This window comes from Anabrus simplex, chromosome 3 (genome assembly GCF_040414725.1).
Source record: "Anabrus simplex isolate iqAnaSimp1 chromosome 3, ASM4041472v1, whole genome shotgun sequence".
NCBI lineage: Eukaryota > Metazoa > Arthropoda > Insecta > Orthoptera > Tettigoniidae > Anabrus > Anabrus simplex.
Genome location: NC_090267.1, coordinates 245691334 through 245708333, shown reverse-complemented (window position 1 = coordinate 245708333; position 17000 = coordinate 245691334). Strand labels below are relative to the sequence as shown.

The window sequence follows — 17000 nt, the reverse complement described above, 5'->3', positions numbered from 1 at the left end:
GGGAGATAGTAGGTTCGAATCCCACTGTCGGCAGCCCTGAAGATGGTTTTCCGTGGTTTCCCATTTTCACACCAGGCAAATGCTGGGGCTGTTCCTTAATTAAGGCCACGGCCGCTTCCTTCCCACTCCTAGCCCTTTCCTGTCCCATCGTCGCCATAAGACCTATCCGTGTCGGTGCGACGTAAAGCAACTAGCACAATATATTAGAAAATACAAATTATAGCAAACAGAAATATAACGTCGGAATATATTTCAAAAGAAGCACACTTCTTATATCCAACTACTTGCAACGGAAATGAAAAGCAGCGGCGATTTTGCCGCTCAGTGTGCAAGCACGCCAGTTTCTTAGAGCGGCGACCGCGGCAAAATCCGCCCAGTGTGTAACCGGCCATACACTCCTCCATAATTATGCTAGAGCCCACACTGCGACTTCCGTCAGGGACCTTGTACAACCGCAGGGGTGGGAAATCTTCGAACACCTTCCTTATTTACCAAAGCCTCTGAGTGTGAAGGACTTTGCAGATAGGGTGGTCATTGTACATATTGACGCAACACCGCCGATGGCATTCAACGCCCTCCGCATCGTTGACAACGACGTGATGACTCCATCTAGGGATGCTATCAGTATAGAATACAAGTTTGTGTCAAGTTGGTGCCTAATACAATACAGCAGGCGCTCTTCCAACCGGCTCGTTCGGGGCCACTGCCGGATTAGCGATTTTTCCAGATTTTCAAACGTCAGGACTGTAGTTTTAATTTTGTCATGATAGCAACTGCGGTTTCTAAAGGGAAAACATAGAATAATACAAAGATAAATTTAAACATTGAATTTTTATTTAACTGAGCATTCTTGCATTAAAGAAGACCACACTAAAAAGAAACAAGTAATACAGTGCAGTGATATTTAAAAGAAGTTGTAATCAGCTGCTCTATGACAAGAAGAAATACACATAAGCGTTAGGCCGGTTACACACCGGCGGATTTTTTTCGAGCGGATAAATGAACGTCGCTGCCGTTCCAACAGTAGCCCATTGAAGTACATTACATAAAGCTTACACATTAGACGGGTGCCACTGGAGTCGACGGAAGTTTTACCGCCAGCCTTGAACTAGTGGCCTGCGTGACCAAATGTGCGTTTACTCACACAGCGGATTGTCTACCACCGTAGCTGCTAGCAGTGCGATTTGAATTTCACATTGGCAGAAATATATAGCGTGAACATCGTTTATATATCGTGAATATCGTACTCTATCATTTCGTAAAGATGAGTGACATTATTGATAATGAAAATCTCATTTCATTAATTGAAGCAAGACCTGTTCTATGGGATAAAATACTGGACAGTTTCAACGACCGAAATGCTACGAGAAACGCTTGGCATGAAGTGTGCGTTGAATTTCGAAGCGACTTCGACTAGATGGAAGAAAATGAAAGGAACAATTTTGGTGAGTCCATATTCCTCTGATTATTCAAATAGTTCAAATGAAAACTTATTTCTGAGCACGCCGTTATTATTATTATTATTATTATTATTATTATTATTATTATTATTATTATTATTATTATTATTATTATTCAAAATTGGGAAATTGTCAAGTCAAAAATAGGATTTATAAATAAATAAATAAATAAATAAATAAATAAATAAATAAATAAATAAATAAATAAATAAATAAATAAATAAATAAATTTTGCTCATTGCAAATTGGAAGAAGAGGTTTATTTAAATATATAATTATATGCCAGGGTATTTTTATTGGGATTGTATCTTGTTGCTAGCGCTACGACAATAGTTTCCAATTAGTTTACAATTAGATAGGAATTATGACAATGAAAAACTTTCAAAAATATCCTTACACCTTGGACATCTGCCAGGAAACCCTTCCTACACTTGAAACAAAATATCTACATAGAATGTTTCTCACATCGTTTGCTTTGAGGCATTCTCTTGTAGTGTTCTCTCCTGGTAAATCTTCCATTCCTACAATTAATGTTGTATTCTCAAAAATGTAACCATCTCTATCCCTGACATAATTATGAAGAATAATGCAGGCTTTAATAATATCATTAGCAAATTGTGGTTGAACATTGAAGGGTCGATGGAATATTCTCCATTTGTTGCTGAGGATACCGAAAGCACATTCTATGTATCTTCTTGCTCGGCACAACCGATAGTTGAAGATTCTCTTTTCGTCTGTTAAATGTTTCCCAGAATAAGGCCTTAGGAAATGTTTGTGTAGCCCAAATGCTGCATCAAAAACAAAAACGTATGCCACTTTCGGACTTCCTGTGCCTGGTAGACACTTTTAATCAGGTAGAGTTTTTGAACTACTTTCTATTGATTTCCACAGCTGAGTCTGTTTAAAGATCGATGAGTCACAGTCCTTACCTTAACTACCAACATGCACGAAACAAATCGGTACTTACTATCTGCAATGCCCATTAACACAATTGAATGGTAGTCTTAATAATTAAAATACATAGATCCACTTTTTATTGGACTCACGATGCGGGCGTGTTTCCCATCTACTGCCCCTACACAATGGGGAAAGTTTTCTTTGTGTTCAAATCCATTTGCTACTGATTCCCACGTTTCTTTTGTAAGGAGAGGTATGCACTCACTTCTCATAACCTCCCACACTGCTTGACAAACATCTTTAACTAACACCCTTGCTGTTGAGACTCCCACTCTGTTGGACTAATGAAGGTCGGTGAAAGTGCATCCACTTGCTAGGTAACTGAAAATTAAAAAAAACAATTACAGTGTCAGTTAGAGGGTAGGCTACATTTTTTTTTTTTTGCATGTAAGGAAGTTATGAAACGTTGGAGACATCTAGGTGATGCCTTCGCCAAGGCTGAATGAAAAGCATACTAGAGGCAAGAAAATTACTGGCCCACAAGCTACCAAGATACGAAAATACATATTCATTGACGAACAGCAGTTCTTAAAGAAAATATTCTAAGACGCAGACAGCACAGAGAGTTTCATTGTAGAAGAAGAGAACAATGACGGCACGTCGGAACAAGCAGATAACACAGTACAAGAAGAAGACCTAAGTAATGCAACAAAGGAAACAGCACTTCCTAGTGAACCACGGAGGAAACACAAGAAAAAGGATGAAGTAGATTTGGAAATTTTAAAGGCGTTAGACAAAAAATTTTCACCGTACCACCAAATGTCCTCCTTTAACAGTCTACTTCACCATACAGAGAAGTTTAACAGCGATGAGTGGCTTCAATTCCAAGTGGAGGTTCTTCGCGTAGTTTCCAATAACAAGAATCAAGATAAGAATCAAAACATTGCAGCTCATCACTATCAAGAATAAAGTAAAGAATCGTCTTGCAGCAACATATCCAACCAACGTATTGCAATCCCCAACCACAGACCTTTCCACAACCACTTCAACCACCTTTCCCTATGGCTCCCTATGGTCCTTACGACCCACCATTAATTCCCTCTGTTTCCACACAGAACGAACTACCTACTCTACCATGCCAACCAAGAGAAACTTCTCGAACTCTGGCTCCACACCCATCACAAGAGCACAACCCACAAACCACAGTAGCTGGACATTTTGCCCAGTTCGTTGGCGAAGAAGAAAGTGAAAGATGTTCTACACCAAGTTCCCTCAATTCGTAAAGTACAACGGATGTACATTTCTAGTTGTAAAAATATGGAGTGTATTATTGTATTGTATTATTGTAGTTCATATATTCTTGAGAATGTTTCTTAATACAGATTTTTACAAAATGATTATCCCTGCTTCTTGTATTATCCTATATTATTTTCCACTTTATAAGTTATTTTCACTTACCTCAGTGTTATTGCCAAAATTTCTACTGGTTGAATACAGTTCCTGATTTTGGTATATTTGCGACTCGTTGGATGAATGGTCAGCGTACTGGCCTTCGGTTCAGAGGGTCCCGGGTTCGATTCCCGGCCGGGTCGGGGATTTTAACCTTCATTGGTTAATTCCAATGGCCCGGGGCTGGGTGTTTGTGCTGTCCCCAACATCCTTGCAACTCACACACCACACACCACACACCACACACCACACTATCCTCCATCACAATAACACGCAGTTACTTACACATGGCAGATGCCGCCCACCCTCATCGGAGAGTCTGCCTTACAAGGGCTGCACTCGGCTAGAAATAGCCACACGAAATTAAAAACATTACTGAATGGTATCTTTCAACCGGCCATGCAATTCGTCAAAGGACGTCATCGACATTCTGAAATAATTGAAAAATTTCGTGTCATCCTGCCTCACCTCTTCAAATAACGTGTAGAAAGTGCCAAACTCATATCTCCTTTCATTATTTGGATGAACCCAAATCAGTCGATTTTTTCTTCTCCGTTTTATTCGACGACGGAATAACAATAACGCTAGAAACTGCTCTCTGTTCATTTCAAATTACACAAGCAATCAATAATTTGAACATCTGATGAGGATGGTTTCAGAAACTACACTGCACCCACTCGTACGACGGAAATTTTTCCGCCCAGCGGCTACGGTTAAATCTCCGACCAAAATAATCCGCTCGGAAAAATCCGCCGTGTGTGTAACCGGCCTTACTGTTTAAAAAAAGTATCTGATATCACGTTGCTTCCGTATTTCGGAGATGCAATTGAAATCACGCATTATGAAGTTAATTTTTCGTCTCTTTCAAGACGATTAGTTATAATTATATAGTTTTTGCTGTATAGTGAGAGTCTCATGCTTACGCTTAATTTTATTAGCACTTGAAGAAATCGTGCTGGGCTTCGAGAACATCTTACAGTACAGTTCACTAGTTGTAATAATGTGCAAACGTGATATGTAACCCGCTAGAAAACAAGGAACACTGTGCTGAAATGAAAACTGACAGTCACGATAAACACTTAGGGAACTTACAACACGTGTGCAAGTGTCCTAGACAGTGTTGTGTAACTGTGTAGAACACAGAAGAACAACCAGTGACAAAAGAAAATGGCGGGCACACCCAGCGCAGTGGCGCGACGTGGCGGTCAAAGTCAAGAACGAATGCACGAATCCACCGGAAAAATTCGAATGCGAGCGGCTCGATCGGTGCCAGATTCCAGAATGTGCCAACTCGTAGAATGCCGGTTTAAAGAACGCCTGCTGTACACGCATGCACAGAAATAGTGTCGCGACATAAGCAATCGACACAGCGCCACTCAAAAACTGAAAAGGAGGCGAGGGAGTGAACTGGTAGTACTGAAGACACAGTGTGTGTATTGCTTTACATCCACCACAGTGCCCATTTCAATCACAACTAAGTCTTGTAGCTGGTTGTCTACCTGCAGCAATGCGTTAAGCGAGGGGGTGAGGGTACGGCACGCTTTATTTATATCGGGACATCATTTCTGTGTACTATGGCACTGCGTTCTATGTGGGTATCATTCGATTGTCCCTGTATCCCGACGCTCATTGGCCTTCCAATGCAGATCATCCCTTAATACCGCAGAGGTCCGAATATCCAACGTTTGGGAAGGTAATATGAAAGCCGGAAATCAGAAGCTGTCATAAATGAAAGAAATGTTAGACTCATCTAAAGAGCTCCGTGCTAACAAACGGCGACCTTCTGGAGGGCACGAGGATATTAGTAGATACGCATGTATTAAATCAACTCGGTTAAAGTACAGAATATGAGCACGTGTCTGTTATAAACTCCGTACAGAAAACATGATAGTAAAGCTCTTACAATCAATTGTTCCTCATTGATTGCTGGCCTTGTCAGATAGCATTGACCTTGTGGTTATAAAAGCCGCTCTTGATCGCCAAGGCCGAGACGACCAGATTCCGGAAATAAAAGCTCCAGCTTGGAAGTCAAGGCCGGCAGCTTCGCGGTAAGCTTGTCATTAGTTAATTATTGCGCTTTTGTTTGTGGCTAAGAATAACACATGAAGTGCTCAGAAAATGTAGGAACTGAGTAATTCACTTCACATCGAGCAGTCCGTACACGGAGGACAGTCTCTTCCAGATACTGTACATTCAAATAAACTCTTCTTCTCCAAGTCGTGGAGTAAAGCAACCGGATTAATTTATTAGGAAATTTTGAAATTAACCTGAGGAGAAAGAAGAAGGGTTTCGAAGCTTCGAACATTATTGATGGTGGTGGTTTATTGTTTTGAGGGAACGAAAAACTTTTTTTGCTATTTGCTTTACGTCGCACCGACACAGATAGGTCTTATGGCGACGATAGGAGATGAAAGGCTTAAGAATGGGAAGGAAGCGGCCGTGGCCTTAATTAAGGTACAGCCTCAGCATTTGCCTGGTGTGAAAATCGGAAACCACGGAAAACCATCTTCAGGGCTGCCAAGAGTGAGATTCGAACCCACTATCTCCCGGATGCAAGCTCACAGCTGCGCGTCCCTAACCGCACGGCCAACTCGCCCGGTGAACCTAAAACTAGATACTCATTCACTCGTGGCCATAAACAAAAGTGCAAAAGGAACTGGTCCGACCTTTTGAAAGATGAGGGAATCTATATAAATAGTTGTAGGGGGTCCACTGTCTATAATTTCATTTATCTTGCCAATGTTTCAGATATTTATCCGTTTTGGGTCAACTCAATACCGTATCAGTGTTTTTTTATCTTTCGTGTCTGTTTGTCAGTTCCACCATCGCGGCGAAACGACTTGATATAATGTATATCAACCAAACTTCATATTTAGAGTATACTCATCCAGGAGCAGGTTTAGATATGCTTATGATTTAAAAATCACTGAAACGAATGGGGTTTAATGGGAAGACCAGGACAGGTTTTATCAATGTTATCTTATACTATTGTTTTTATGTAAAGTCTGTAGACTATATGTGAATCGTCCCTTCATTTAAAACAATTTTTGTACTGTACATAATTTCGCTTACTCTTCAAATGACTGAGAAAATTACTATTTTCTGCAGGTTTCATACACTACATTGAGTGACATACACCGGCGTAGACCGACAACTAACCTACCAGTTACCATGGCAACGTCTCTGCCAGCTTGCCCGCTTGTCGGCTGCTTAAAACAATAACCATCACCACCACCACCACCACCACCTGTAAAAGCGTGGTTGCTCGTTGGGTAGAAGGCGAGAGAGACGCCAAGCTGCCATTCTGCAGGAGATTTGCGGCCTTCGAATACCACTAAGGGTGGCTGCTAATATTTCAAGAGTACCGCGTAGTGTAGCCCATCACTTCACACCGTAAGGTGTTTTCTGGCATTTGCTATAATTTTTAACGTATTTCACTTCTACTTCCGTTTTCTGCTTTAATTTATTGCCTCTGCCTTGTCACTTTACACAGCTGAAACTCATATCGTATCAATTTAGTGGGGGACATTACATTTTTCTAATACATCCACTTGGTATTTAAATATTTATCCTGTATGGTTGTCCTTAGTTATCCTATCTTCAATTAATGTCAACTCTCTTAACTGTATTACTTTCTTCCCTTATTTTCTCCTTATGTTCCGGGTGCTAATTCCGAAAACTGGACTATCAATCAATCAATCAATCAATCAATCAATCAATCAATCAATCAATCAATCAATCAATCAATCAATCAATCAATCAATCAATCAATCAATCAATCAATCAATCAATCAATCAATCAATCAATCAATCAATCCTGACCTGCATTTAAGGCAGTCGCCCAGATGGCAGATTACGTATCTGTAGTTTTCCTAGCCTTTTCTTAAATTATTGCAAATCGATACCCCCTTTCCTTAAACGAATATTTGCCCCAATTTGTCCTCTTGAATTCCAAATTTATCTTCATATTGTGATCTTTCCTACTTTTAAAAACACCACTCAAACTTATTCGTCTACTGATGTCATTCCACGCCATCTCTCCACTGACAGCTCGGAACATACCACTTAGTCGAGCAGCTCGTCTCCTTTCTTCCAAGTTTTCCCAGCCCAAACATTGTAACATTTTTGTAACGCTACTCTTTTGTCGGAAATTACCCAGAACAAATCGAGCTGCTTTTCTTTCGACTTTTTCCAGTTCTTGAATCAAGTAATCCTGGCTAGGGTCCCATACACTGGAATCATACTCTAGTTGGGGTTTTACCGGAGACTTATATGCCCTCTCCTTTACATCCTTCCTACAACCTTTAAATACCCTCATAACCATGTGCAGAGATCGGTACCCTTTATTTACAATCATATTTATGTGATTACCCCAATGAAGATCTTTTTCTATATTAAGACCTAGGTACTTGCAATGATCCCCAAAGGGAACTTTCACCCCATCAACGCGGTAATTGAAACTGAGAGGACTTTTCCTATTTGTGAAACTCACAACTTGACTTTTAACTCCTTTTCCTTTCCTTTCGAGGGAAAGTGTAAAGTTTTTTTTTTTTTCGAGCCCTTCGCGACGGTGTAAGTTCTTTTGAGTCAGAAAATATGACATTTTTTGACTGTGTTGTGATGGGTGTTTCGGGCAAAATTAAAATTTAGCTATAGTTGGCATACCCCTAAAATGGTTTTGGGCATTCATTCTGCCCTCACCCAGTGTTTAGAGGAATTAAACGCAAATAAACCATAATCACGACACAAGAATATGAAAAACAAATGGGTTTGGAATTAGATCTATCGTTTAAGTGTGGATGCACCAGTTTATAACTGAAAATATTTCTCACTAAATGTGATATGGAGAATGTTTTGGTGGAGGGTGAAAAGTATTATAACTGTGGCATTTGTGTGGGGAAACCTGTTCGGAAACGAGGGAAGTGTATATCTATCGAAAATATTGCCCCAGAGAGGCTTGTAATGTAGCTTCACCAAGATTAAGAATGTAGACAAACATTTTAGCAAGGAATGGAGAGGTATTGAGAAATGATGATACAATAAGCTAGTCCTGTATGATGATTCGGAAGTAGTGGAAGAAGAAGAAGAAGCCTAAGAGAGTGTCTTCGAATTGTGCAATTCAGTCATACAGCAGTTTTTGATACCATTAAATTCTGCTTTCATTTCTTCCTCAGGATAACTTGCGTGTTTATTTTTTGCAAATGAACTTTTTTTTTGTAAACTTTCTGAACATTGATCTTTCAATTGAGGAGTGTCTGTGCATAAGGCGCTATTTCCTCCCTACAAGGCACATGCAACATACCCATGATCGGGTATGGTAATCCATTTAAAAATATGTTTTTCCGTGGTTTCCCATTTTCAAACCAGGCAAATGCCGGGTCTGTACCTTAATTAAGGCCAGAGCCGCTTCCTTCCAATTCCTAGGCCTTCCCTATCCCATCGTCGCCATAAGACATATCTGTGTCGGTGCGACGTAAAGCAAATAGCAAAACAAAAAACACATTTAAACAATTACATCTCTCTGGTCTGGATTGCACATGGCATTCGATACTATTCAGCTACTTTAATGCATGTGGACGAAATAATATTAAAAAGAACTGAAGTGGAAACGGCACCTTTTTGATTAGACACTCCTCAATTATGGAATATTATCTATCATTTTTAAACGATAAATGTCTGTGTTATTAAACATGCTATCTATTCTAAACTATTTTTGCTTCAGAACTATCCTTATCCGAAGTGTTTGGATTTTTTTTTCGTGTGGCTATTTCTAGCCGAGTGCAGCCCTTGTAAGGCAGACCCTCCGATGAGGGTGGGCGGCATCTGCCATGTGTAGGTAACTGCGTGTTATTGTGGTGGAGGGTAGTGTTGTGTGTGGTGTGTGAGTTGCAGGGATGTTGGGGACAGCACAAACACCCAGCCCCCGGGCCATTGGAATTAACCAATGAAGATTAAATTCCCCGACCCGGCCGGGAATCGAACCCGGGACCCTCTGAACCGAAGGCCAGTACGCTGACCATTCAGTCAACGAGTCGGACAGTGTTAGGATGCAAAACTATTCTTAGACAAACTTTTAAAAAATAATTTATGTGCCAATTTACTTTTCCTTTTATAATATGAGTTTAATCTACCTCAATTTTCACTATAAGTTTAGTTTTTCAGTAACCTTCCACAAATAAAAAATCAGTATTTCTTGATTCACACCCCCCCTCCCCCCATCACTTATGGAGGGTTTTGCTTCTTACCGCCTCATTTAGTAGACTACAATTCTCTCTTAACACTAATCAAGGAAATAATGGAATAAGTTCGACCCGTCGTAGAATGAGGGTAACGGCTAAAGAAAGGGAAGGGCCGCGTAGGACTGAACCTCGAAACCTCGCGAACAGGGGGAGGGGGTCAGAAAGGAACAAGGGAGATCGGATAGGACAGATCAATGTGGGGGGCCTGGCACTAGTAAATGCAAGCAATGCCTCTCTTGGGTAGGGTACCTGTGGCAGTCAAACTACGCTCTCAAGTTAAGAACGCGTATGTTTCACAAAACTGAAGCTCTTAAACCAGAGGGAGTTAAAAGGTGCGGTTTGTACCAAAATCTTCCAAACCGTCTCAGTGTTACAGGAAGAATCTTGCATTTCTTGAAAAGTCTACGCAAATACATGTATTTATTAATTAATACATTCAGCCAGTTTGTTTGTCATCACTACTATGGAAACCACGAAGATGATGAGCATTCTACTTTATATTCACGGCGTTGACTAGGTCGCAGAGCCTGTCCTTACCAACTCTAGACCTGAGCGTTGAATGTTTTTCTCATGGTAAACTCTGTGGCCCTGTCACGTGTTATCTCCAAACAAAATGTATTTGTATTGGCCACAGATAGTCACGTAACATAGTATATACGAGAGATATTTAATACTAGCTCATGGACCCGTGCTTCGCTACGGGATTCTCAGAAAGACTGACTTTGTGGTTTTCCTAACCGAATTGAACATACCCTAGGTCATTACAAAAACGTCAGTAGGAATGTAGCGATTGAAAGCAATGTTATCATATAAAATACTCGATCAAATGAAAAACCGCACACTTTCAACGAACAGTACTACGGTGACGATCTAACAGTCCAAAGTTCCAGAGCTGGATTGACCAGGTCGCAGACTGCCGGGAACACTCCTCTGCCATTATTCCGTTAAATTTGCACACTGCTCATTCCAATCAGTGCCTCAGAGTAGAGACTGAATAGCTCGAATGCTATGATGAACCAGTGTATTACGTACCAGTAGTATCAGACAATTTATGAATCAGAGGAATGGCTTGCTAAAGAAGAAAGTTATCTAACTCCCCAGTTACTTCCCGCCAATATTCAGGCAGGCTGTTCCACTCGGTACGACCGGGCGAGTTGGCAGTGTGGTTAGAGCCGCGCAGCTGTGAGCTTGCATCCGGGATATAGTGGATTCGAACCCCACTGCCGGCCGCCCTGAAGTTGGTATTCAGTGGTTTCCCACAGGGTAAGTGCTGGGGTTGTACCTTAATTAAGGCAAAGGCCCCTTACTTCACACCCCTAGCCCTGTCCTATCCTATCGTCGCCATAAGATCTACCTGTGTCTGTGCGACGTAAAGCAAATGAAAAAAAATACTCGGTACGCAGCAGTAATCCTATCTATCGGAGATGAGTGGAAACAGAAGACACAAAGCACAAACAAACAATGGTCAATGTAATGTTATTGTTGATTAATTTTATGAGCTTTCTATACTGTAGGCCTTCACATTAGTTTTCTTTGGGCTTTGTAATATTAGGGCGTCTTATAAAATTATTTATATCGTAGACTGTAGTTCCTTATTCTCAGACTTTGCACACCGATTTTCATTAAATTCTGTTTACCCATTTTCTCGTGACTCAGCGCTGATGTGGACTTGGTAACAAAAATCCAAATTCATGAATATCTCTGTGATTATAGGCGGTACGGTAACAATGTATAAGACATAATTGATCGGAAATGTAATAACTTACTACGTAACTACTACTAACTTACTATATAACTAAAGTTATGTTAATTATGTAGTATTTATCTATACGACCACTAATAACAAATATTTGAGAATTACATTTTAGGCCTTCCCCTAAACTACCATTTCACTCAGCGTGAATAAAATTATTGATGGCCTAGATTATAGCGACTTATTCCCCGACTTTGCATACCAATGTTCATTACGATACGACCACTAATAACAAATATTTGAGAATTAAATTTTAGGCCTTCCCCTAAACTACAATTTTTCTCCGCGCGAATACAATTATTTATAGCCTAGATTGTAGCGACTCATTCTCCGTCTTTGTATACCGATTTCCATTAAGATACGAACACTAATAACATAAATATTTGAGAATAAAATTTCAGGCCTTCCCCTAAACTACCATTTCACTCGGCGCGAATAAAATAAATTATAGGCTAGATAGTAGCGGTTCATCACCCGACTTTACATACCGATTTTCATTAAATTCGCTTTAGCCGTTTTCTTGTGATGCGCGTACAGACAGACAAACAGACAGACAGACAGACAGACAGACAGACAGACAGACAGACAGACAGACAGACAGACAGACAGACAGACAGAAATTACGGAAAAGTAAAATGTGCATTTCCTTGTTACTGTGGACAAGACCGATACGGAAATACCATTCTTTTCAAATTCTGAGCAATGTACAGACAAAACTGTTATTTTATATACACTGACTGACAGAGCAAATGCAACACCAAGAAGGAGTGGTCAGAACTTTATGCCAATTGCAGGGTAGACTGACGTCACTGAGGTATGCTCATGATGTGAAATGCGCCGCTGTGCTGCGCACGTAGCGAACGATAAATGGGACACGGCGTTGGCGAATGGCCCACTTCGTACCGTGATTTCTCAGCCGACAGTCATTGTAGAACGTGTTGTCGTGTGCCACAGGACACGTGTATAGCTAAGAATGCCAGGCCGCTGTCAACGGAGGCATTTCCAGCAGACAGACGACTTTACGAGGGGTATGGTGATCGGGCTGAGAAGGGCAGGTTGGTCGCTTCGTCAAATCGCAGCCGATACCCATAGGGATGTGTCCACGGTGCAGCGCCTGTGGCGAAGATGGTTGGCGCAGGGACATGTGGCACGTGCGAGGGGTCCAGGCGCAGCCCGAGTGACGTCAGCACGCGAGGATCGGCGCATCCGCCGCCAAGCGGTGGCAGCCCCGCACGCCACGTCAACCGCCATTCTTCAGCATGTGCAAGACACCCTGGCTGTTCCAATATCGACCAGAACAATTTCCCGTCGATTGGTTGAAGGAGTCCTGCACTCCCGGCGTCCGCTCAGAAGACTACCATTGACTCCACAGCATAGACGTGCACGCCTGGCATGGTGCCGGGCTAGAGCGACTTGGATGAGGGAATGGCGGAACGTCGTGTTCTCCGATGAGTCACGCTTCTGTTCTGTCAGTGATAGTCACCGCAGACGAGTGTGGCGTCGGCGTGGAGAAAGGTCAAATCCGGCAGTAACTGTGGAGCGCCCTACCGCTAGACAACGCGGCATCATGGTTTAGGGCGCTATTGCGTATGATTCCACGTCACCTCTAGTGCGTATTCAAGGCACGTTAAATGCCCACCGCTACGTGCAGCATGTGCTGCGGCCGGTGGCACTCCCGTACATTCAGGGGCTGCCCAATACTCTGTTTCAGCAGGATAATGCCCGCCCACACACTGCTCGCATCTCCCAACAGGCTCTACGAGGTGTACAGATGCTTCCGTGGCCAGCGTACTCTCCGGATCTCTCACCAATCGAACACGTGTGGGATCTCATTGGACGCCGTTTGCAAACTCTGCCCCAGCCTCGTACGGACGACCAACTGTGGCAAATGGTTGACAGAGAATGGAGAACCATCCCTCAGGACACCATCCGCACTCTTATTGACTCTGTACCTCGACGTGTTTCTGCGTGCATCGCCGCTCGCGGTGGTCCTACATCCTACTGAGTCGATGCCGTGCGTATTGTGTAACCTGCATATCGGTTTGAAATAAACATCAATTATTCGTCCGTGCCGTCTCTGTTTTTTCCCCAACTTTCATCCCTTTCGAACCACTCCTTCTTGGTGTTGCATTTGCTCTGTCAGTCAGTGTATATAGATGTAAGGCCACCCGTGCGAAGCCGGGGCGGATCAGCTAGATATTATTATTATTATTATTATTATTATTATTATTATTATTATTATTATTATTATTATTATTATTATTATTATTATTATTAATTATTGTACCGGAGGTACACCTACTCCGTACATCTAAACCGAGTGCCTTTTAGAAGGCCATTTGTAATACGAACAGTGAACTGTCTATCAAAAGAAGTTTCAATCTTTATCTTCAGGTGTCTTTACTGTCGACTTATGTGCCCCTCTGGTGGGAAGATGGACAATTAATCTTCAAAGAAATTTGTAGTTTATAGGTTTAGAAAACTATAATGTTTGTAGATTCTTTTTGTGTTCTTAGGTTACTAGCACTGCTATCCCTTCCTTCTTCATGAACATTATTAAACAATCATAAATTTTGGATATTCATTAACCCTCTCGTGCGCACAAGCCTCATATGAGGTCCCAAAATTATGTTTCGTTTAGTGCGCTGTTCATTTAATATTGTTATGAATTTGTGGAAAATTATGACTCTGTTCTTCACTTTAGACCTCATGTGAGGTGTGATATTAGTTACCACTATATCTATGAGATGACAGCACTTCCTTGCAGCTGCGAAGTTGTAGGCAGTTGTGGCGCTCTTGTTATTTGTGTGTTTCATATGGAGACAAAATTATTGAAATTGATACATCCTTTACAAATATATGCAACTGATAAGTAAAAATGTTTTATATAGCAGAAAAGCATAATCTTTCCAATGGTATTGGTATTTTTATTGTACATGCAATTTATTACCATTAGTTTGTGTAATAATATAGGGGCCTCATATGAGGTCTAAATGTACGAGAGGTTATGGTTCACAGTCATAACCTCAATTAGAACTACACCATATTGTAGTGTTTTGGTGGAATTGTTTATGCAAACCAAGACAGACTACTGATGTTTCATGGCACATTTGTTATATATTATCATTTCTATGCACTTAGAACTAGTGATGGGACATTCGATTCATTTTACTGAATCGATTCACTTGATTCCGTTCACGTTACTGAATCGATACAGTGATCCGATTCACGGCTCATTGGTCACCGCTCCTACTGCATCTGTGTAGTATGTGCTGGTAAGACAGCAGCAACAGCATTCAGTGTTCGCAGCTGCCATCTGGTCTTCATACTATGAACTCCTTTCTTAGAAAAAAATGTTAGTTACTCCAATATAAAACAGGTACTTTTGAGTGGTCATGAGCATGACTCATAGTCATAGGGCAGGCTAGAGTCGAGTTTAATTGTCAAATGTCAACTAAGTTATAATACTAAGATTCATTAAACTAATAAATAGTATAACCTAATAGCCTACCTACTTACTAGCTACTTCAGAATTATGTTGTGACTACCTTTTTAACACTGCAAATAAATCCATCTATTATTTAAACCTCCCTGTAAGAAGAGGACAGTGAATGAAAATGGGTATTATTTTCAAATGAGCTGAGCTCGAGAGTCCATTATAGCATACGATTCTTTCAGTGTAGCATGGCTCACTGTATGTCTCGCTGCAGCGAGCCGATAAGGAGCCGTGCGTATCTTGCGTCTCACTGAGCCGGCTCGTTCACGATTCTTTCCGTGTGCCATGGCTCACTGTATGTCTCGCTGCAGCGGAAGCTCGGCTCTCCGCGTGTCCAGTGAGCCGATAAGGAGCCGTGTGTATCATGTGTCTCACTGAGCCGCGCTCGTTCACGATTCTTTCGATGTGCCATGATTCACTGTCCCGCTGCAGCGGAAGCTCGGCTCTCTGCGTGTCCAGTGAGCCGATAAGGAGCCGTGTGTATCATGTGTCTCACTGAGCCGCGTTCGTTCACGATTCTTTCGATGTGTCATAATTCACTGTCTCGCTGCAGCGGAAGCTCGGCTTCCCGTCAACGTCCAGTGAGTGCTCAACTCAGCACTGTCCGCTGGGAGTAAGCTGAATCGTATGCCGTGAGCTCGCCGTTCCTGTGAATCGATTCACTCGGACACTTGAATGAATCGATACACTGCTTCGAATCATGCATTCAGTAGCCAACACTACTTAGAACAAAATGGATTAAGAACCAGGGCCGTGTGTAGAAAATGTAGTCTTCACAGCAAATGTCACAATATACTCTGCGACCTGTCAGTAATACCTGACAATATGATATACAATCGCTTTTGCGAGATACGGAAGTGTTTGCACTTCATTGACAATCAGAACATTCCAGCAGACATCAATGATCGGCTTATACATTTACGTCCTATGATTAACCATTTCAAGCACATCTTTAGATGTTCTTCCCAGACAGAAGAATTTTCATCAGGTAATGAGATGGTTCCTTTCAAAGGCCGATCAAATCTGAAACAATGTATGAAGAGTAAACCCTAAAAATGGGGCTTCAAAATTTGGGTCTCAACCAGTTCCTCAGGATAAATCCATAGCTTTGAGATCTATCAAGGAAAAGTGCAAAATAGTGAAGGTCATTCTGAATTTGGAGCTGTTGGTGATGATGTTCTTAGGCTGTGTGAAGACGTGAAGTTCAAAAGCCATAAGCTTTTGATAATCTGTTTACGTCGATTAATTTTCTCTAGAAACTTCTTGAAGATGGCATTTATGCTTCCAGGACTATCAGAGCTAACAGGCTTTGTGATGCTGAACTCAAGCTGCGGTCTGTGAAAACCTTGAAGAAGGAATCGAGAGAGTTGTACTCTGTTACGTCGCAGTCCAACATCACAATAACCTGCTGGCATGATAATTCATTTTCACACGTAGCATCTACATTTGCTGGAGCAGAACCTGTAGGTGTTGCTAAGAGATGGTGTCTAAAACTGCGCGCAATCATTGAAATTCCACAACCATATTCCATCAGCATTTACAATTCCCACATGGGAGGCGTACATCTAATGGACTCGCTCGTAGGTCTTTATCGGCACAACATAAGGCACAAAAGGGAGTACTTCAGAGTATTCCATTATCTACTGAATGTGACCACTGTAAACTGTTGGATCCTCTGGAGAATGAACCCAGATTGTGAGAAGCTG

The 17000-nt window shown here is 41.6% G+C and overlaps 1 pseudogene; it reads right to left on the bottom strand.

Annotated features, from left to right (window-relative positions):
* Positions 1–1853: 1853 nt before the first annotated feature.
* LOC137499020 (uncharacterized) lies at positions 1854–4412 on the bottom strand (annotated as a pseudogene).
* Positions 4413–17000: the final 12588 nt, after the last annotated feature.